We start from the raw sequence: 24,329 nt of genomic DNA, 5'->3' as shown, positions 1-24,329 counted from the left end.
AACCAAAAAAATCCAACATGAACATAGAGGGGATTTGCCTTTATTGTAATATAAAATGTTCAATAAACTCAAAAAGGCCTTACAAAGAAGAAAAACAGTCAAAAGTGATGTTTTAAGCCTTTAATTTACTGGTAAAGTAATGGGTGTTGAAGGTAATTGTGGGTAAAACTGCAATATTTCCAGAATCTCTTTCCTGGCCTTAGTGCATCTCCATATCAACAGATGTTTCCAAGGGGTGGAGAGAAGTAGTCCATCTCCATATCAGCAGGTAATTACAAGGGGGAGTGAGGACATTTTTGCACCAGAGAGGTTGGGTGGAGTCCCTTTTTGCAACTGGGTCATGAGGGACATGGGTGAGCAGAAGTGGACGACTGCTTGTAGGCAATAAACGGGTTTCTCCCACTTTAGTTCTCCCTTTGACTGATTTCGGCTTCAAACGTAATTTGCCTGGGCTGGGAACATATTTTCCCCCCGGAATTACAGTAATTAATGAAATTAACTAACATCCCAGGAAAAGAAACCTAAAGAATAGCTATACCTATAGTTACGCAACCCTACCTCCCAAATGCTCCAGAACATTCCAAAATTAAAATTTCTTATCATGAAATGAGGTAACAGATAATGGGTTCCAATTTTTACTTGGAATATATGGCATGCTGTGAGATTTAGAGATAGTGTTTGGTAGTGTTTTAACTGTATTTTTTCATTAGTAGAGCACCTCAAATTAGTAAGGTAAAAAGTAAAGTGTAAAAATTTGTAATCATGGTCTTATAGTTCTTTATTCTGAAATGATTTTCTTAAAAACTTTTGGTGTGGTATTGAAATAGAGCAGAGTAGTGGGACAAGGGTCATAGCATTATAAAATCTACTTAGCCTACAAAAAAGGCCCAGTTTACTCTTTGATTTAATCTATATGCTGTACTTCCTTTTCCTTCCAGCCCCTTAATCAATTAAGTAACTTTTTGTAACCAGGACGGAAAATAGACCTCCAGAGTGTAAATAAGCCTATATGCTGGTAAAGAATGCCAAGATCCAGATCAACACTGTCACCTAAATAACACTATCCTTAAGACAAAACTTCAAAGGAATTATGAATCACTTGTATACATCACGCCTCATGCTGACGCCTACCCAAAAGGTTCTATAAAACCCCTAACCCTAAACCCCTAAGCACACCTACTCTCTGAGGTGGCCCACACTCCCCTTTCTTCAAATGTGTACTTTGCCTTAAATAAAGCGTTCTTGCTGCTCAACTTACTGCATTTGGTCTCCACACTCTTCCAAGCCTCTTGGGAGGTTAATAAAAGACCCCTTTTCTGGTGGCAAGGGTCTTTATTACTTCTCTATTTCATTCAATTTTCTAGATTTAAGCACAAGTCTTCACTCTCTCTGTTCTACTTTAGACAGTCAGAGAAGGGCTACTGGGATCTCTGATTTGGGCTTGCAAGTTCTCATCGCTTGGGTGACCCGGACAGGACTGCAGCTGTACAACTGTGCTCTTTAGTAGCCTGCCTTAAAATCTCCTTTCTTTGCCTTTGGAAAGTTCTTTGAACATGATCTCACTCCAGCCAGTACTCCACGGCTCCCCCAAATCACCAAGTGCTAGGGGCTTAGTTCCCATGCCATGCAGATTCAAGCAGATCCTGGACGCCAGGTGACCCTGGCTTCAGGAGTGGGCAAGGGATCTGCCCTATGCGAGGAGTTCAGTAGGCTTCCTTTTCCTCCTTCTGTTCTTCCTTGCTCTGTACTGCCTGCATGGCTGATGACATTCACTACTACTCTCACTTTAATGAATTACTTCCTTGCACTCCTCCAACCTGTTCATGAATTCTTTCTCGATCAGAGTCAAGAACCCCCCACCAACCAGGCTGAGGTTTCACCTAGTGCACAGGAAGAGACCTCCCCAGCCATAATAGCCTGACAACAGTATATAGTATTAACCAACTTTATAAAAAAAATGCTCAACCAAGGAAATGCAACCATGTTAGTAAAATCTACTTTAGGGGTTTCCTTTTTATCACATTAAGCCAGGTTCAAGAGCTAAGGAGAATACCTCATTTCTTTAATTGCAATTAATAATAAAATTCATACTTGGGTAAATTTTACTAAAAACATGGATTGGTTTTAAGAGAAGTTTAAATTCCTCATGTACACACGTAACTCACAAAGGTTATGCAAAAAAACTAAAAGAAATTTGCAGTAGTCTTGTTTAAGAACCTGGACACAGACTAAACTGCGACATACCATTCCCTCTATAAAGGGTTTGTGCAAATGTAAAGCAGGTTTACTTGTAAAAACGTGTAAAACTTGTAAGTATTCAGAAAGTAAAGTGAAATCGGTTTCAGAGCCAGGGTGAGAAAAGAGGAAGATTAAGGGATTTGCAAATAATTTGCAAAAGCATGTAGGAAAAAACCCAGAAGTTTCTGTGCACCTCATGGAACATTGCGGAAGGTAGAAATTTTGATGGGCTCTTGATTCTTGACAAGCAAAAGTAGACATGTTGTTTCCATAATAAAGATACACAAGAAGCAAGGTAAATTCATACTTGTTATGTTTGGTTTGGGTTTTGTGTTTGGGGAGTGCCATGCAGTACACTTTAACAGGTAAATGAGCTTAATTACTCTTTAATTTGTACAAGGAAATAACAGAACATAGCAACAAGGAGCAGAGTATGCCACCCCAAAATATGCCTCTCTGGCATAAGGATTATCTTAAACTGGTTATTTTTAAGAAACAGCAGATAGAAGAAAGGCTCTGAAAACAGTCTAAAAGTTACTCTTTTATAAGAGATATTTATGTGTATAAGAGAAATCTCCATTTGTAAGGGCGTCTCTCCCTCTGTATCACAAAGAGAAGGGTAAATAAATCTCTAGAAACTTATCAAAGAAGGAGAGACTTAAATCTGCATAACAACCTTACTCTTGATTACTGTGCTTTTCCTGAGAGCCTCCCATAACTGACAGCCCCCCCACACACACAGACACATCCTCTTTTGTCTCTAGCTGGAGATGGTATTTTAAGGTGGTGGCTTGGGCCATCTGTGGAGAGGGGTCAGTTTTTCTGAGTCACTCCCATGTATAAATGAAGTACACAAGTTATTAAACTTGTTTGTTTTTCTCCTGTTAGTCTGTCTTTTTATTGGGGGGGGGGCCTTAGCCAACAACCTAGAAGGGTAGAGGGAAGATCATTTTTCCTCCTGTACAATAGAAATGAGAAAATGCACAGTGCTATTCATGTACAAAATTCTTGGTAAGCCTCCCTGCTTCTTCAGCAGAGGGCACTCTACAATGAAAAGTGGCTGGAAGCCCAGGAATGCTAACTTTCCACTGTAGCATCTAAGACTACAGCTGCAATGTCAGTTAGAAGCAAAAGAACTACCTTCATACCTTAACTGTCTCATCTGTATGAAACTACAAGGGTCAGGCTTCAGCACTCAGATGAGGATACACACATACCTATCCATTCACGGTTAGTCTGCTGCTCACCCTCTACCCCACTGTTATCCGAACTACCCAAGCTGCCTTGTGGATCTATTTTGAGCCTGTGTCTGTAACAAAGTGATGAGTCCTATGAAAGCTGCCTATGAAAGCTGCAATCACCGAAAATATCAATGCTCTGGCATGCAAACCCCTTAATAAAAAATTGATGGTTTCAGAGGAAAAACGTTATGGATATTAAACTTTCCTTTTTGTTACAAAATAATGCTGAAAGTCCGATCACCCATTCTTTTTCTTTCCCAGACCCATAACATGACTATGGTTATCACTCTCTGGGAGCCTCCGTTACCTGAACAGGCATCAGAGGACTAGAGAATGCTGCAGAAGACAGAATGGAAGCACAGTTTAGTACTTAACAGACTTTGGAGTAAGGGACCCAGGTTCTGCCACTTACTTACTTAGCTGTGTGATCTTGGGCAAGTTACTTACCCTTGCAATGCCCTGGCTCTCTAGCTTTAAATCAATATTTGTAGGTATGAGAAATTAAATGAGATAATGTATGTCAAGTGTTCATCTTTTGGCATAGTAAACATTCTGGATATTTCAGTTACCATCATTAATAGGAACAATATTTCTTTTTCAATGCCATCTCCTCATTATCTCATTATTTTCTACTCTTATAACATATTCATGTTTTGATATTTTTAGAATTACAGAAGTTCTATAGTTACATAAAAAACAGCCAAGGGTCTAAAATAAGAATAAAAGGTCCCACCGGTCTATGTCTGGATATTTCCACTTTTAGACAATACTGTTAAAATTTAGGGCTAAAATTTTAGAACGTATCTTTCCATAAATTCTCTGTCTATGGTAGTATACATGGTACACATGTATCTCCATAATATACATCTTTACTTCTACCCATTCTTTTTAATTAAAAACTTACATCATACATCTTTCATGTCAGTACATATAGTGCTATCTTACCCTGCCTGGACCATGATTTGTTTAACCAGTCCCTCACTGTTGAACATTCAGGCTGCTTCAATGTTTGCACTACAAATAATATTGCAAAAAACATTCTTCTACATAAATATCTGTGTATGTGTGCTAATATATCCACAGAACAAATTCCCAGCAATGGCAATGCTAGATCAAAAGTCATGTACTTTTAAGTATGTTTTAAATATATTGCTAAATGGGCCTACCAACAGGTTGTATCACCTTACATACACAATCTCCAACCGAGGTAGGGCAGAGACATGGGACAAGCAGCATCATGATTAATTTTTCCTGTGTATGATGAAAAGTGTTGAGATATAAATGGTACAGTAAGAATGGCAGGACTCCATCTTAAGGCTAAGATTTCATCTTAAAAAAAACCAAAGACTCAGGAGGTAAAATTCCTAACATATTTTATGGTAATCAGCCAATAACGGACCCTATCTTAGGGCAGGGCAAGTAGTCCTAAATGATATGTCCTCACTGCTGGAGGGTAACCAGTACCTTGGAGAAGAATAGGATCAATAAATTTCTTGTGTTAAGTTTACCTTACAGAATATCTAGAGGACAGACTATGGATAGTGACATAGTATCTCTCACTGGAGATAGACATCATGAGACCACACATCAAAACTATGCCCCACCAGCCCTTTGCCCTATTTTTGAAAGCCGTAAAAGACAGAATCCTAAGCTGTTAAGCGCTCCTCCTCTCTGAGGCTGCCCACACTCCCCTTTCCTCAAGTGTGTGCTTTGCCTTAAATAAAGCCTTCTTGCTCCTCAACTTACTACATTTGTCTCTGCACTCTTCCAATGGCAAGCGTCTTTGTTACTTTGCTATTTCATTCAATTTTCTAGACTTAAACACAAGTCTTCTCTCTCTCTGTTCTACTTCAGACAGATAGAGAAGGGCTCCTGGGATCTCTGATTTGGGCTTGCAAGTTCCCATCACCTGGGTGACCCAGACAGGACTGCAGCTGCACAGTGGCCTGCCTGAAAATCTCCTTTATTTGCCTTTGGGAAGTTCTCAGAACATAATCTCACTCCATCCAGTGCTCTGCAGCTCCCTCAAATCCTGGGGTGCTAGGGCCTTAGTTCCCATGCCGTGAAGACTCAAGCAGACACTGGACACCAGGTGACTCTGGCTTCAGGAGCTGACAATGGATCTGCCCTATGCCAAGGAGTTCAATGAGCTTCCATTTCTTCCCTCTGCTCTTCCTTGCTCTCTGCTGCCTGCATGGCTGCTGCCATTCGCTGCTACTCTCACTTTAATGAATTCCTTCCTCACTTATACTCTTCTGACCTATTCAAGAATTCAGTCTCTATCAGCATCAAGAACCCTTGCCCATCCAGGTTGAGGTTTCCACCTAGTGTGCAGGGAGAGACCTCCCCAGATGCAGCAGCTCAGCAACACAGCCACTTATAAGAACAGCTACACATTCACTTTGCTAATACCCTTCATTACTGTACTGTTATTTGGGAGTTATAAGCCATATCTCAAATTAAAATGTAAAGTAATACAAGAGCAAGAACACTGTCTTTCCTATCTTAATCTTTCCTCTTCCCATAGATACACACAGTGTCTGACAGACTATTTAACCCCCAGAAGCCCTCCAGAATGTGTTGATTTAGTGAGTGGGAAACCTAGAGAAATGAGAAAGGAAGGTGGGTTTTATAGAATATCTGGAAAAATTCTATACTCAACACAGCTTCTTCACTGTTTTCTTACCTCTTGTATCTGGCCATACGAGTATTATTGGTGAACAATTTCAGAGAACTATTGTCACAAAAGATATGGATTATAAACCTCTTTTTAAAGCTCAGAGTTCTAGCATGCTTCTTTTATTTCTCTGTAGTTCACTAAGTCTTCAGGTGGTGGCACCTTAGCGGCTTCCGAAGTCTTACCAAGACTAAATTATTCCCCCAAATTTTTGGATGGGGAAATTACTATCAATTAATGCAATTAGGATCAATCTGAAAGCTAGCATGTGGTGGCATTTGAATAGTTCAAACCCCAGTAATTCAGATTTGGCAAAAAGTTAAATGGAACACCAAAAATAGGCCAGAGAATTGTCTGCGGGTATTACAGAACATTTCAGCAATACTGGGCATGGCTTAGTACTGTTCTACCAATTACGTGAGGTGGCAGCTAATGGTTTATGGAGCTACGGTATTTGGTGACAAGTTGCAGCACTTAAAATGCCAGCTATTAATTTTGTTGTCTATTATTTATTTTAAATATTAGCCATAGAATGTCAGCTGGACTTGATGCTATTAGAAATCCTCTAGATAGTATAATTTCTGTGAAGGGAAATGTACCTATCAGTTTATGATTTAACGACATTTGTCATTTCTGAATGATAGTGAGGGCCGAGATGTGGACTCTGGTAAGAGCGCTTATTCGTGCTCTCCCGTTTCCTTCTGGTTGAAAATTCTGCAAGGCATTCTTCTTTGAGGCATTTACATATGGAGCCCGTGGCATTTAATTTACATTACAACCAAGGAATGGAAATGAGCGCCTCCTATTCCCTGACACCGTCCCAGGCTCTGCAAGTGTGCTATTTCATTTAACCCTTAACCACCCACAGTCTTGCCAAATAGAGACTATTATGTCCATTTTCTTTCTTATGTATGTGGAAGTGGACACAGAATTTGAGACACTTGCTCAAGGATTCAAAGCTCATTATCTGCCTTCAAAGCTTATACTCTTCCTATTGTACTGATACGTTTTCTGCAGCTGTCAAAACTTCAAGAAAATGTTTTCAGATAAGAGCCTAAGCAAAAAAGAGACAGCATTTTAATCTCTGTGAATTTTTAGCATTGAAATGAGCCAGCTCTCCCAATCAAGAAGGAATAACAAATAACAAACAATGATGAATGTAAATGTCCGATTTACAAACAGGCAGAGGAGCGCTGTATGTCGTTAGTCATCCAGGATTGCTTACACTAACAGCAGAGAGCAGACGTGCAGACAATCTGGGAACACAGACCTTCTAAAAATTGTATTTGACATTGGACTGCATTTTTTCTTGTTAGAATTATAAATAGTAAATTATCATGCATTATTTTAAGATCTTATTTCCTGGCCATTCATTACTAAAACATTTTTTTAAAGGGGAATTTATGCATGCTGGACAGATTGGTTCTGAGGTACTGAATGTCATCGACTGCATTTCCCATTCCAGCCTCTGCTTGAGTTCTCCTAAAATCAGTTTATATGCTCAGGCTGATGTCAAGGACCAGTGAGAGAAAAATCTCCACATCTCAAAACTAATCTGACTTCAGAAACAAAGCATTGCTTCAAAGGGGAAAATAAATCAAGCTAGAACAAAAGCCAAGTAATAAACTAGGCAGAGAAGGGGCAGATGCAAATCAGCAGAAGGAAATGGGGGGCTATTTGGCAGCTTGGAGATAATGAACAAGAACATATTTACTACGTAATGAAACGTAACATATCTGCTTTTCAGTTGGTATTAACTCCTCCTCCCACCAAAAAACCCCTAAACATTAAAGGCAAGATAAAGAATTCCACAGGCAAAATTTTACACAAAACCACAGGGCAGATAATTGAGGGTTTGACTACACAACTTCAAAACTTCGTAGCAAATCAAAGATTTCATAGCCTGGTGTACTATACTCAGTTCTCTGACCCATGCTTCTTAGCAACACAAACTCAATATATGTTCCTGAGGCACTGGAATTATTTTATCCAAAGATAAAAGATAAAATAATCCTATTTTGAGTTGCATAGTTTTTTTCTAAGTTGCTATGCCAGGTTCTTAAACCTTATTTAAAAAATCTATGCATAATAGAAAACTCAAAAAAAGGGAGAATTTTAAGTATAGATGCAAACTTCAGGGCCAATAGAAATAAAGTTAACAGTATTTTCTTCATTCCTTATTACTTTACAGAATGCTCTAACTCCAATGCTATGAGTTACACAATTAAATGAAATGACTTCATGTGGGCAAGTAGTTTTGAAACACTGTATTTGAGTGCTTATCATGAATATGGCACTCTGCAAAGTACTTTATTCCCACAATTTTCTTCACCACTTAAGACAATTCTGTGAGGAAAGTACGGTCCCCCTTTGTTGGAACCAGGAAGCCGAGGCTGGAAGAAGTACCACATCCCAGCGATATAAACAGCAAGCGGCCACCTATAGTCTTTCTTCTATACCACATGTACTCTTCTGAAGTTCAGGAGAACTGACAAGCACCAGCTGAGAGACGTGCTTCCGGCTCCCAGGCCACTAGTTGGTAGGTGGGCAACATTTAGGAAGATGATAAAGCTGATTCATTGCCTCATCTATAAAATGGGAATGATAATAGCTATAAATCTTAGAGTGGATGCAAACATTAAGTGACTGCGTGCTGAGTATATGCCTATTAATATTATTTTCCAAAAAGAATTATATGCTGCTTATGTTCAGTTCAAACTTAATAAACTGAATAAAACAAAGCAGGGGCCATAACATGAAGGAATAAAGAAACACAGGAACAAGAGGAATCAATACAGATATGTTCATTGAGACGGTAAGACTTCCAGAGGCCAAATCAACATATTGTGCCACTCAATTGCTCCAACAACAGATCCTATATCAATTTCTTAATGAAGGTAAAGGGTGGAGGAATTCAAAAGGGGGCATTCTAGAGAGGAAATTGTGTTAAATGGCAAATTGCATCAAATAGCAGTGTCCATAGATTCAGCTTCCAAGAAAAACCTGAAGCAGATAGATATTAACCAGTTCCTTGTAGCAGCTTTAAGATAAAGGCCTAAGGATAAACTATAATTCTGTGGCAGCAGCTGACTAAAAAATAATGTGACTCAGTTTCTTGGACTCTGTATGGTCTACCCCAGTATTTCTCAAAGCCCTGTCCCCAGCACTAGCATCACCTGAGAACTTGTAAAGAACATAAATGTTCATGCCCAACTCCAACTTGAGTCAGAAAAGTTGGGGGTGGTACCCTGGACTGAGTGTCTTAACAAGCCCTCCAAGCACTGTGGATGTTCCCTCAAGTGTAAAAAACACTCTTCCAACAAGACTCAAGTGCAGGTGGAACCTGAACGAAGTCAGAGAAGTGGTAGCAGTGGAAGATTGAATTTTCAGACCCTTTAAGTCTTACCAGAAGAAAGTTACCAAAAGGACGGTCCTACTTTGAGAAATATGGCCCTTCAATTAGCCAACCAAGATGTCACTGCAAAATGCACATCTCTAAGTTTACTGGTCAAATGAGCCTGCTAAATGAATTATGACAGTGGTCACTTAAAGATTAGAATGTTTGCAACAATAACTTTTTCTTTTGGTTAAAATTAGATCTTTCCTCACCACCCTGGAAGTGTGGACTGCACACAATGACTTCATTCCAAAGAGTATAGTATGGAACGGGGTAGAAGAGTTAACTTTACAATGAAGAAATGAAAATGGCACTTCACCCCAATCGTTTTCTCCCCAAGAACCCATAATCCTTGTCTATCCATGAGAAAAACATCAGACAAATCCCACCTGAGGAACATTCTACAAAACAACCTGACCAATATTCCTCAAAACTGTCAGGGACATCAAAAGAAGTCTGAGAAATTATCACAGTCTAGGATAGCTTGAAGAAACATGATGACTAAAAGTAATGCAGTATCCTGGATGGGATCTTAGAACAGAAAAAAGAATATTAGACTAAAAAACAAGACACTAAGTAAATCTGAATGAAGTATGAAATTTAGTTAATACTAACACATCGATACTGGTTCATCAGTTGTGAAAAACGTACCACGCCAATGTAGGATGTTATAATCAGGGAAACTGGTGCGGCCTATGTGAGCACTCTTCATATTATTGCAATGTTCCTGTGAATCTAAAACTATCCCCAAATTAAGGATTTATTTTAAAAATTCTGTCTTTCTTCCTGATAATAAGCAGATATTAAGCTATTTGCATGCCAAGTCTTCTCCTTATTGATAAAAATAGATCCCTGGGAAAATACATGTTTCAGCAAAAAATTGGTTGCTCTTTCTACAAGTTCTGAAGTATTCCTTTTAACAGCTTTTACACTTTCTAACCTGCATCATTCTTGTCTCTAAAACTTATATTAAAACACTATACAGTTTTCATATATTTTTCTCCCTTTTTTCTCTCTAGCTGGACATGAATTTTCACTTTTCCCTATCTGAATGACTTATTGCATGTTCCCCCACATCGCTTAAGTGAATAATATTGTAAGCTTCAATTAATTGTATCTTCAATCTGAATATTCAATGTCCTTATCATGGACCATTTTACTTAATGAACCTAAATGATTCTATTAAACATGAGGCACTCAACTTCCCTTTAATTGTCTTGAGAACTCTGGAACAGAATTGGGGCCACTTTGCTCCAGCTGACCTCAGACTAAGGCGGAAAGTTATCCTCCAGCTGTTTCAGATACTTTGTAGAAGCAGCTATAAAAGGAAACAAAACAATCAAGAATTTCACAGTCATTTGGCAAAGTAAAATGTGAGTAGGGAATTCTGCATAGTTTATTAAATAAGAAACAGAAATAAAAGCCATTTCTGTGGCACTTGGCTCCAAATTTCAAAAAAGGTCCATAGAAGAAGTGTGTTAAAGTTTTAAGAGGCAGTTTTAAGGCAGAATAATACTACTGTAAGTATAAACCTGGGAGATAGTTATCATAGCATAACTAGTAAAAAAGCAGAATCAACTTGAGGTGTTTATCCCACCACTGCAGACAGAATAAGGCAAATTGAAATAAATCAACTGCTTTCTCTCATCCAGTAAAAAACATTACTTCATGTCTTTATAAAGAGTGGCATAACTCTGGAGTTCTGATAAGCTCTCCAAGTCTCCAGCTATGGAGATGAGCAAGTTTTACACTCCAATGGGGAGACTATCAGAGTGAATTAGGAGATGTAGCTCTACTAATTAGCTGGTGAATTTAGGCAAATCCCTTAATAAACAGTAGTTTGTTTGCTCCTTCATTTAAGAAGAAATAAAGATCACTGTACATTTGAAGAGCAGCTCCCAGTTGCTAATGTACTTCCTGTATACTGTCATTTGATCCTTATAATAAAGCAATAAAATTAACAGGGCAGGGAGTATCTTCTTTTCACTGATGAGGAAATACAGTTTAAAGAATTTACATAATTCGAGTTAGGTCACACAGCTAGGACGCGGAGAGCAGGAGCTTGACCTCAGGTTTTCGGACTTCAGTTCTCTACATACATCATCATAAATGGTGATGCCTTTCAGCTCTACAACTCCATTACTCTTTGACTAAGAAATGGCTTTGGAATTTCAAATTCATAATCTTCCCTCTCCAGCTAAATAAATATGAATGTTCCTACATCTCCACCCACCCAAAAAAGTCAATATGCTTTTCCAGTTCAAAATGAGAAGATTGGAGATTTTAAAAGCATAAGAATCAATCTAATTTTAGCATCTCTCATAGATTTAAAAGACTTTGCTTTAAAAGAAAAAAAGTGGGGCAATTCTTCAAAAGAGCATAAGGATTCTTCATAAAGCTACAGTTTGATCTCAGACCAATATATTATCACAGAACAATAGAGTCAGGGGGTCCACAAGTTCTGTTTTGTCGCCCAGTCTGAACGGTAGTAGGTGATAAACAACAGGTTCTTACAGAAAGTGAAAGTAATAAAGAGCAAATAGGTAAGTCACAGTTGAAAAACTGCAGTCGACAATATTCCCCTGATTTTGCCATTGCAACTATGAAATGAGAATCTGAACCGTGGTAATTAGGTTATGAAAAGTGGAAGGGAACCTGGTAAAATTCTGACCCTGATCCTGTTCTGTATAATTATCAATCCCCCAGTTTGTGATTTCAGCTTATGTTTAGGGGTAATCTAAAAAAAACAATTTTAAACACTACCTCAGAAATGTAGCCTTTAAAATACTAGATTCATCTCAGTATCTCAAAGAGGTATCTGCATCCCCATGTTTATTGCAGTAGTATTCACAATAGCCAAGATACAGAAACAATGTACGTGTCTGTGGACAGATGAATGGATAAAAAAGATGTGGTATATCTACAATGGAATAGGATTCATCCTTACAAAAGGAAGTTCTACCATTTGCAACAACACAGATGAACCTGGAGGGCATTATGCCAAGTGAAATAAGCCACCCACAGAAGGACAAATGCTGCATGATCTTACATGTGGAATCTAAAAAAGCTGAACTCCTCAAAGCAGAGATTAGAATGCTGGTTATCAGGGGCTCAGGGGAGAGGGAAACGGGGAACTGTTGGTCAAAGGGTACAAAGTTTCACTTATGCAGGATGAATAAATTCTGGAGACCTAATGTACAGCCTAATGACTATAGCTAAAAAACACAGAGGTATTGTATGCTTGAAATTTACTAAGAGCAGATCTTAAGTGTTCTTCACACACACACAGAAAAAATGGTAACCAGGAGTTGATGCATGTTAATTAGCTTGCTTTTGATTATTCCACAATGTATATTTACATCGAAACAACACATGGTGTACTTTAAATATACTTCATGAAAGCTAAGAAAAAATACCAGATTTTTCTTAAGACAGATACAAATTTGAAAAATCATAAATGATTACACTAGTAATAGAGAACATACATATACACCTGTTTTTTGAATCCTATTAAAAATACTGGGAAATACAAAGAAATCTACATGAGAGCTAGAAAGCTGAGAACAGGTATCATCAAAAGACCAGAGCAGTGAGAAAACCCTCAAAGATATAAAGAAACTGAAATTGACAAGAGATTTCAGTACTGTTGAGTAATTTGTAAACCTGTCAAGACAAAAGGGGAAAAAAGGCAGGGAAAGGTGAATTTTCCCTGAAGAAACATGAAAATCCCCAAACCAGAAGCCACAGAGGGTAAGAGACTGTAAGTAGACAGGTGATTAAGGGAATAGAAAACAGCTGGACTGACCACCAACCACAGACCAGGCCTGTGCTATTTGCTGCACAGACCGAAGCACTTAGAACTCTACATGTCACACTGGAGTCTGGACAAACACCCTGAGAATGTGCTCTGGGGTGGGAGAAGCAGGAGAGTGCCTCGAATCATGTAAGACCACGATGAGGGAAGGGAAGCCCCCACACCCTAAACGGAAGGGCAGGCAGCCATCGCATAGCCTCTGCCTGCCCTGCAAAGTGCTGGGTTCAGGACCCGTGGCATCAAAACATGTACTCATTGCCAAGGATACAGGGACCCTCTCTCCACATGTAGGAACTATGTTTCAATGAACTAATACCGATCAATCTAGATCAGCATCTAGAAACATGGACAGAAAACCAAGAACCCTCACATATTGCAGGAAAATCAACAACGTGAAAGAAAACCACCAAACTCAACAAGCAGGAAAACGAACCTCACACGAAACAGTATCACCCAGTAAAAAAAAAAAAAAAAATTTAAGGAAGTTTTTAGCGAGACTTATATCCCTTTAGAAACAATAGGCCTCTCTAAAAAAGAAGTGTTGGCCTCCAAATCCCTGAGCTTTCAGGGTGTCCTCTGAAACCGCCCCAGCACTTGGAGGCAGGGGGAAAGGAAGCCAGAAGCAGGCCACTCCAAAGGGGCAGGGGACAAGTTTAACAAGCAAGGGAACTCACCTCCAAGTCTGGTCTTGGGCGCCCGCCCACCCAAATCTTGAAAGTTCGTACAGAGGTCTTACCTGGGCTTAGTCATGGCTTCCGTCCAGATGAGCTCAACAAGCAGGTTGCTCTCTCAAGGCTGCGTCCTTAAAACCAGCACCAGCTGTAGGAGCATCAGGTGGAACATGTGCTCTAAGGACAGGGGAGGGTGAGGAGCCTCTGATTGCCCTGGTCCACCTTGCAGGGCAACTAGCGGTCATGTCCTCTCAATGACCTCCTCCAACAAGAAGCAACAGAGGACTTGAAAATTTTAAATATCATGGCCACTTTTTAAAACCTCAGTGGATGGGCTGATGTCACAATTCAATACAGGAAAATCAAATCAAGGTATTTTCCTGGAGTACAGTGCAGAAGGATGAAGCTGAAGAGTATGAGACAAAAACTAAAAGGCTTTGTGGATAAAATGAGAGTTCCTGTGGCCAGAATTCTCACCTGGCCCTGGCTGACTAGCTCACTGCACACCTGTGGGCACTACATGGCTGTTGACTCTATAAAAAGAGCTCCACCCAGTACTCTGGGCACAATATGGTGGCAGGGCTGCAAGGCTGCAGGAGAGCAGAGCAGAGGCTGGAGTGGTGGCAGTGCCGAGGACAGAGGCCCAGAGGATGGCTGTGCGGGACAACTGTGTGGGACCGCTGTGTAGGCAGAGAGGCCGAGAGGTAGAGACCAGCTTGCTGCATGCAGACTCGCTCTGAGTGAATGGGATTCTAGTGACTGACCTGCCACCTAGAAATAAAGTTGGGTATAACCCTTTCACCCCAAGAAAGTTTTGCTGTCAATTTCTTTGGTCACATTGAATCCATACCAAACTTGCCTGGGGCTGAAACCCATTGGCAAGACAGGCTTGGAGGGCAGATTCACTGGTCCCAGCATTCTATTTAACAGGGGTTTCAGAGGGAGAAAACAGGGACAATGGAGTTCAGAGAAAAATCAAATAAATAAAAGAGAAAATGTTCTCTAAGCTGAATAAAGATGACTTCAGGTTGTAAAATCCAGCACGTGTCATATAATAATTGAAGAACACCAACACAGACAAGTACTGATAAAATTTCTGAACAATAAAAGTTTCTTGAAAGGTAAAGCAAGTTAGTTACTAAGAAATGGAAATTGGACTGACATCATAGTTCTTGTCTATAACATGGGATGCTAAAAGACAATGGAGAAAAAGGTCTCTACAGTTTATGTATATATTGCTCCTGGAAGTGCCAACTGAAACACAATTTTTTGTATCAAGCAACTTGGCAATAACTATCAAAATTAAGAATGCACATACATACCTTTTGACCATAGAGTTGGGCTCCTGGGTTTTTATCCTACATGTCAATTTGCAGTGATACAAAATGAAGTACAGAGAAACATCCTGATTGGGCTAAACAGAGTAGGTCCAACCTAATAACCTAATAACCCTTCCTCTTCTTCTTTGACTTCCTTCATTTCCTCAGGTCCAACAGGCTGACTACAACACTATTTCTTCCCCCTCCTACTTACCTAAGGTTCCCAGACTCTTATTTTCCCAAACAATCTTACATTTATGTACATCTATAAGCAAGGTAATGGTATATTTTAGTATTCTTGGAGTATTTTCATGTATACCAAAATATTCCTCATTCAAAGGTCGCTAGCACTACTGGAGAATGCTATGCTGGAAGATTCCAGAAGCTAAGTTTTTCTCATTTTCAAGAAAGATCTTTTTTTCTCTAAAATTTATGATTTTGTTAACGAAACTCACAAAAAAAAGATCTATTACAGTTCACACTGGAAGTGTAAGATAAAGCTAGAAGTAGTCAATCGAAAGGAGAAAAGAGCCCAAGTATAAGATGAGAAAAGAGACAAAGAAGAGACTTTGAAAATTAAGTCTACAAACTACAGGTTGCCTGGAAAGAGTAGGAGGGTCCCCTCTATGAGCTCAGCGTGGGTCTGTTTTAAGCTAATTCAAAACTCTTCCAAATGAGCTTATTAGATTCTAATTTGGTGGCTCAGAACCTAATAAGAATTCAGATCAAACTGTTCTTCTTTCTCAAAGAGACAGCATTGTCAAAGAGCCAAAATTGGAGTGGGTGTTTGGGGGACTGAGTTACACAGCTTTCACATTATGATTCACCTCTCCACCAGAGAACCCTCCCCCATCTCAATAGCATCTGTCACACATTTTTATTCAAATTCCTCTCCACTAAGGGCAATCAGAAGGTGAAAAGATGCTCCTGCAGAAGTGACCTTCACAAAAATCAAAGTCAATAACATGGTCAGCTGACACAGAGGATGTCAGAAAGTGCAAAATGATGAAGACAAAGAAAAAAGGAAGAACTGTCTAAGGCAATAGAAAACAATCACAGGCCAGGATGAAAAATTAGGGCAATTATCTGGATAATTCAGCCTCAAAACTCTCTTCCTGATGATTGACATAAATGTGTTTTCTTCTCTGGGCTCCATTTTCACAATAGATGGACCACTGGAGCTGCAATAATGGCTTTCTATTTACAGTAAGTTTAGAGAAACTATACCTTCTTTGCTCTTGCTTGAAGCTTTATATCTGGTGTGAAGGAATGTTTTAGAAATATGATGCTACCTGAAAGTTTGGCTTAAGAGGAAAATAAAATTATTTTTAAATTGCCTGGATTGTTTCTTGCCTGGATTATTCACATACCAAAAATTGGTCCCAATTCTTCACTTCAGTAGACTTCTAGAATTGGATTAACAGGACTTATTGATTTAGAGCCAACCCGTGGATCATAAGTGGTCTAGGACTTGTATTTGTTTACCATTTCATCTGCATTTCCAGTTCATACGTACACATGATCACAAGCATCCACAAACACACACACACACACACACACACACACACACACACTCCACTGTTTAGAGGAATGCTATAACTTTGTAGAAGAGTATTCTTGTTTAGCAATCTTTAGAATTCTCTCAAGACATCTATGATACTGGTGAATTATAATCCTATTTAACAAAATGAAGAATAAGGAGAAAGGAACCAGTTTGTTGAGCTCCTAAGTTGTACCATGCTCTATATTGCACATCTCTTTATTTCATAAATCTTTATAAAAATCATTGTGAGGAAAGTGGTGTGAGATGAGAAAACAGAGGAGGCTTAGAAAGGTCTGCTGTATTGCCCAAACACAAACAGCTAATAAGTGCCAGGGCTGAGAGAGCAAACTAAGATTCATCTGGGTCTGAAATCAGATCCACTGATACTCCAGGAGATTAAAGGACATAAACATCACAGGTCTCAAGGACATACACAATGAAGTAGAAAAAAATACAGTGCCCAAATAGGATATGAAAAACCTTTAGTTTTCTGTTTGAGCCAATGACACCCAGGTATCTGCAGTGATATGAGTATTGAAAGAAATGTTCTTTCTTCTCTTTTATACACTCTGAGATGTACACAGTCCAGGAAACCATTGGTCTTCTCAGATTAAAATGAACAGTTTCAGCTCTTCCTAAGAGACACCAAATACCTGTAACATGAAATACTTGGCAATCGCTCCACAGCACAAATTTGAATTTCATGTACCATGAGGCTGGTATGCAGAAGTGAGTCACTTGGTGAATCAACCTCATCTACTATCCACGATTCTCCCCCAACTTGGGTTTGTTATTTTTCACTCTTTGCAATGTTCGTAGTCTGTTGAGAAGAATGAGGTGGTATGGTAGTAATTCATGAATGTCAAGTATATTGCAGGTGAGGAGAAGGAAGGAGCCTACTGCAATGGGGGGCTCACCACCTATGGTGGGCCCATAAAGAGAAACTTGGTTATCTACCTGAAGCATGAGCATTTCCTAGATCTTATTATTTACAGGACTCAGCTGCTAAAATGGAGGGCTCACCATACATGTTGCACCTATCAAGTTCAAAATTTGGGGCCATGGTGAATCAGTGTGACATTCCAGTTCCCGTATTTCCTTACTGCAATGAATTAAAGTGGAAGCCACCCGTGATGTTGTGCTGTACTAACTGACCTCTGCTCATTGCATGTTTACTACTCCCCCATCATACTAATTATCCACAGACTGCTGACCCCTATCGTGAGTATGGTGGAGCTGGGAATACTTTCCAGTCTCTGCTACCACGTAAGAAATGATTTCTCCTTTAGTTGCCAAAACTGGTGAGCACTTTGGGATCCATATTGATGAATTAAACGCTATTATCTAGCACATGCTAAATATCTTCTCTGAGCTTGGCACCCCAGAAGAACATTAAGTATAGTGATGTGAGGAAGGGACAGAGAAAAGATGTTCTTCTTTATCCATCCCAACATCAATTGTTCTACTCCAGAATTAATAGTACATGTAAGTTTGAATGTGAAAACTTAATTTCCACAGCCAGGGACTGTCAAGGTAAACTTGCAAATGACTATTCCTGCAGACTCTTCAACGGCTGCCTTCATATATACGGATATGATTGCTTTCTTGAACCAACAGAAAACAACATGTTAGAAATATAAAAATCATGGCAGTTTTGAAGTCTATGGACCTCACCCAACATTAATTCATCAGAGCCTGAATAAAAATGGGTGGAATGGCAAGGTGATCTCAGAAAGGGAGCCCTCTCTCTCTCTCTTTGTCCTTTTGCTTCACTTCTCATTTTCTCTTATCCCTTCATTTTCTATAAGGGGTCCATATACACACTTCCACCACAGGGTACAAGACTTCAGTGAAGACCTTAGAAATCACCTCAATCAAAGCCCTCCTAAATCCTTGCTCCAATTCAGTCAGCTAGTTGCTGAGAGGATCATAGCCCAAATGCTAATCTCTTCATTCCCAGCTGAGGGCTGTCAGCACACAGAAATACAGAAAATGGCAAGTGGCATTAAGTCAAAATGAGATACAATTAAGACAATAATTCACCAAAATAGTTCAGATCCAGCAGCCATAATTTGCTTTTTTTAATAGTATATAGTTGATCGTGAGAAGAAAAACTGACAAGTGTTATAATTATGACCACCAATTTAATTACACATACCAAAAATAAATTTGAATCTATAATATGGATTTAGAGAAAATATTCAAAGCAAGATTATTAAATAATGCCATTTTGCCTCTATACCTTACATGTGATAACGGAAAAAGGCAAATTTCACTTTCTTGCACTAGCTTTTAATTAACAGCTGATACCTCTGTCCCGAGTTCTGATTCTAATTCTGTCAGTTGATCAAAAAATTGTATTTAAATTATAAAAAGGAAAGCAGCATTGCCCTACTGCTAAATCTGCTTAACTAGTTTCACAAACAAGTGGGGAATTATCTTGTCAAATACTGTACAAGCTCTTTTAGCTATAATTCATAAAACAATGCATCAAGATTGGCATTATGGTACATTAAATGCAGAATCAGCTTTGTAGTCCTCTTTTCATTGTCAAGTAAAAAATTGTGAAGATAAATGAAACCTGGGAATTTCAAGATCTGGAATGTGATGCCAGCTGGTGCATGGAAGAAATGAATTCAATCAGGCTACCTGATGTTTCCTGCTGCTGCCTGGAGCAGAGCAGCCTGCATGGTTGTAAGGGGACCCAATTTTTCCTTATCTCTCTCATGGTTTAAGTACCAAGGAAAAAAAAAAAGATCTCTGTAACTCTGTCTAAAGAAAGAAAAAATGCATAAGCTGAAGGAAACTGTATAGCAAGCATAATATACTGGATTTTGGAGAATGAGGTGGAATGTTGACAATTGATTTTAATAATTACGGTTTAACAGATAGGAAGGTTGATATCATACAATGGCTAGTTTCTAAAAATAGAGAAGCATTTTTAAAACCAGCCTTGTGCTTTTAGCCCTCTGGATTTCACTTGGTAAAAGCCACAGTTCAAGAAAATGAAAAACCAGAATTTCAGAAGTTTGAATGAACTACTACACTGTTTTATTAAATATTTTAATTCATTTTATGCCTTTTTTTTACAGTGTCTCCAAAATTCATTTGTGTGAGGAATATGTATTAACTACCTACTCTGTAGCCAGCTCTGTGCAAAATGCTAGAGGTACAAAGTTTAATACAACATACTGCCTACTGCAGGGGCCTTAAGTTTCCTCCCCCAGTGGAGTTTCCTCCACTTTCATGAGCTCAACCATCACCTTCCTCTCGTTAATCAGTTAACCTCATTCTCTTAAGTAAAAAATGACTTACTGTCACTCAAACTCAGGATATTTTTTTCAAGTATCACCTCAGCGGAGCTGTAGCGCGGGGAGCACGTGGGGGCGAGCGCGAAGCGGGGCGTGAGACGACGTGCAGCCCCGGAAACCGGCGGGCAGACGCGGCCTCTCTACTGCTTGTGTGTGGAAGCCCGCGGAAGGGGACAGGCGACCGGCCGGCCAACGGGCCAAGGGCCACGTTTCCGCGGCCGCCCTGTGCGACACCATCTCCGAACCCAGCATGTAGGTGCAGGACGGCTGCCATGAGCTCCAGAGCCATGAGGATCCACAGCAAAGGACATTTCCAGGGTGGAATCCAAGTCAAACATGAAAAAAACACACCGTCTTTGAAATCCATAGAGACTGATAACAAACCAGAAAAATCCAAATATAAGCCCCTTTGGGGAAAAGTATTTTACATTGATTTACCTTCTTCTGTCAGCATATCTGAAAAACTGCAAAAGGACATTAAGGATCTTGTAGAGCAAGTTGAATTTCTCAGGAAAGATATCAGTTATATTGTTTCAAATAAAAAGGAAGCTAAACTTGCACAGACTTTGGGACGAATTTCTCCTGTACCAAGTCCAGAATCTGCATATACTGCAGAAACTGCTTCTCCTCATCCCAGCCATGATGGAAGTTCATTTAAGTCTCCAGACTCACTATGTTTGAGCAGAGGAAAATTATTAGTTGAAAAAGCTATCAAGGACCATGATTTTATTCCTTCAAATAGTATATTGTCAAATGCCTTATCACGGGGAGTGAAAATTCTTGATATTGATGACATAAGATACTACATCGAACAAAAATTTGTACTTACTCAAGAAACCAAGTACTTCTGTAAGAGATACCAGAAAAAGAGGTATTGGCACACAGAGCAAGAAGTAGACTCAAAAAGCCTTTTCTAAAGGTGGAAGATGTGAGCCAACTTCATAGACCATTTTATCTTCAGCTGACCAATATGCCTTTTATAAATTATTCTATTCAGAAGCCTCCAGTCCCTTGGATGTAGATAAGCCATCCAGCATCCAAAAGCAAACTCAGGTTAAACCAAGAATCTGGATAGATGGTGATAAATGTGGTGGAATCCCAACTCAACTCCAGCTGAAAAAACAAGAAAAAAAGGATATTGTGAATGCTGTCTGCAGAAATATGATGATCTTGAAGCCCATCTTGTAAATGAGCAACACAAAAACTTTGCACAGAGTAATCACTATCAAGTTGTTGATGATATAGTATCTAAGTTAATTTTTGACTTCATGGAATATGAAAGGGACATGCCTAAACTAAAAAGAATAAAATACGGTGTTGGATCCCTTTCTCCTTCCTCTTAACTACAAATGTCCTGGAAAAGTCCGAACCAAAAGAAAAGCTAGAATTGCAATGTATTTCTCAGAAAGACTTCAGGGAAAATAATATACAGGTGATTGAGCAGAATTTCCTGTATAAAGAAACCCAGGAACCTGAACAAAAAATTTTTATTTCAGAATGCATCCCCCTACCCTTCAAGTGAATTGAGAGGACTTCATGAGAAAACAGCTAATATGTGTTCCATAGTAAATCCAGCTGAAAATGACTTGAAACAATTTTACACATCTGCCTCCACCGAAATAAACAGGGATGCATTCTTATTGATGTTTCTGAACATAAATTAATTATAAATGAAAATGACTTAAAACTAAGGATAGATCACTATCCATGTAGACCACAGATATCTATACAAGTTTCTGAATTTAATATGGATAATAATGCATCTCAACCAAAAGAAAACTCAGATACTGCTGGAGTCCAGCTCCCGCGGGGGGCGGGGTGGGGGTGGGGTGTTGCCCGAAAGGATGAGACGGAGTCGGTGCACAGAGAGACAGGACACAGAGTCAGATGGAGGTGGTCTCTCGACAAAGTGCCAATGACAGCTTTATTTATACTATTTTGCACAAGAATATGATTATTTTTTATTCTGTTGATTAATAGGTATAGGCAAGCTTTTTTCTTTCTATTTCTTTCTAATCTATACATGGTTAGTCAAGTGTTAGACAAGTGATCTTGTTTCTGTTTCTTGACCTAACGTTTTCCTAGCAACATGTACTCTATTGTGTTTTACGTTTCTATGCAAAGCGGTTTCTAAGTAATGCATGTGACCACAGAAACGTGCAGCATGTAGCAGTGACTACGGAGTCTATCAGCTCAGGGTGAAATACAGGTCACCTACTGCTACAATTAGCTAGGCAGATATCATCATCTATATTTTTAATGCAATGGGTACATTTATCCCCTCATAATATTTATTCCATCATAGGTAGATGCAAGATAAAGATAGAAAGCATGATTTAGTGCTGTAAGAAAGCAAATGTAGATGATCAGGTCTGTGCCTATAGACTAGGTATTAATCCAAGTTAGATAAGGGCAACAAAACATCCATGGGTGTAGAAAATTTCTCTCAAAACTGGGGGGGTGAGGTTCTAAGCCTCACCTCTGTTGGCCCCCATTTTCTCACCTGATGGCCCCCCTGTGACTGTGCCTATCTTAGGTTATTCCTCCCCTGAGGAAACTTACCCATCTCTGGCTAACCAGCCATCTTCCGGGGCTATACAGGGAGATGTAAAGCTGGTAAGTGAGAGAGAAGTAATATTCTTCAAAAAGGTTAGCTTTTTACTTCTTTGCAGATTTATGCCCCGTGGCTTCTATGACCAGCACATGTCTTGAGGTATCTTTACCCCTTGGAAGAATTATGGTACTTGGTAATTTCATATATGAGGCATGAATTCTAGTAAAGGGCTGTAATTAGGAAGGAAGAAGAAAAGCTGTAGAAGTAGCAGATGGAAGAAAACATGAGAAAGCTGATTAAGTGTCAGACAGGGTTATTCTATTCAGTATTCCTCTATAACTCTATTTCTCTAATTTTTCTATAAGACTCTTCATCACTAATTTCACTAGCATTGCAAACAAGGGGGGCATTCCCACTTAGGTGGAGATGGCGTAGTCAATGTTTGACTAGCTACCTGCAGGTTTTGGTATTCCATGCCAAGATTGCCATCTGGCCCCTGCATGTTCCATTCTTCAGGAGCACTGTCCTGAAAAGCTTCTGGAAAGTTTATATTCTCCTCCTTTCTGTGCTGCTTAGCAAAGGTTAGCTTAGTCTTTGGCAAAAATGCAAGCAAAAGCACAGCCAATAGTATAATGGAGAATAACAAAATCAAGGTGGGTAATAGGGGGAGCCAGCTGCAAAGACCCCTGCTTTGTGGGGGTCTTCCTCCAGCCTGAGCTTGGATACACAGCTTGAGTAGCATGGCTCCCGGCAAGATACTATACTTTTCCAGCAAAGGATCTGAAGGAAATAGATCTTCATTCAATATTTGGTCATGATTCTGGTCTATTAGCAATAAACAATTCACCAGAGCACCATTCAAAGACTCCATCCCAAAGTCCTCCTGAGAATCCCAATGAATGTGACATCAAGAATATGGATAGTTTACCTTCTGGTAAACTATATATTTGTTTAGTTTTCCATATATTCATCAGAAAGTGAAATATTATTAAGAAGAAATAAAAAAGAAAATCTGGAACCAAATGTGGAATTAGATAAGAAAAGAGCTGAATTTCTCATTACCCAAGAAGAAAACAGACTTAGTAAGTCTACTGGATTTACTTCAGACTAGTGAAGAGAAGTCAGAATTTTTGGGTTTCACAAGCTACACTGAAAACACTGGTATATGTGATGTCTTAGATATTTGGAAAGAAGAAAATTCAAATAATCTGTTGTCAGTGTTTTTCTCTTCTCCTTCAGCTTCTACATTTACTGGCTTTTAGAGTTTTAAAAATACCTTTCAGAAATGATGAAGATCATAATTCTTGATATTTTTATATAAGTGTACACAAATTCTTGAAGTTTTTTTTTCTTTGCTAACTTTGTTTACAGAACCAAATGTAAATATTAACAATAAAGATGTTTGCATTTTTTTACAAAAAAAAAGTATCACCTCAGTGTCTGAGCCAGCTTCCACGGTTGCTTTCTCCATTTTGTTATTAGTGCCGTTCATTAATTCACTCAAATGCAAACCTTTGGAGTCATTTTCGACTCCATCTCCTTCTTTTGCAATTATATGTATGAT

General features: G+C 39.1%; 1 pseudogene; it reads left to right on the top strand.

The window, feature by feature from the left end:
• Positions 1–20,483: 20,483 nt before the first annotated feature.
• LOC108403014 (protein DBF4 homolog A-like) lies at positions 20,484–24,027 on the top strand (annotated as a pseudogene).
• Positions 24,028–24,329: the final 302 nt, after the last annotated feature.

The sequence above is a fragment of the Manis javanica genome, chromosome X, assembly GCF_040802235.1.
Source record: "Manis javanica isolate MJ-LG chromosome X, MJ_LKY, whole genome shotgun sequence".
Classification (NCBI taxonomy): domain Eukaryota; kingdom Metazoa; phylum Chordata; class Mammalia; order Pholidota; family Manidae; genus Manis; species Manis javanica.
This window is presented reverse-complemented; position numbering and strand designations above follow the sequence as displayed.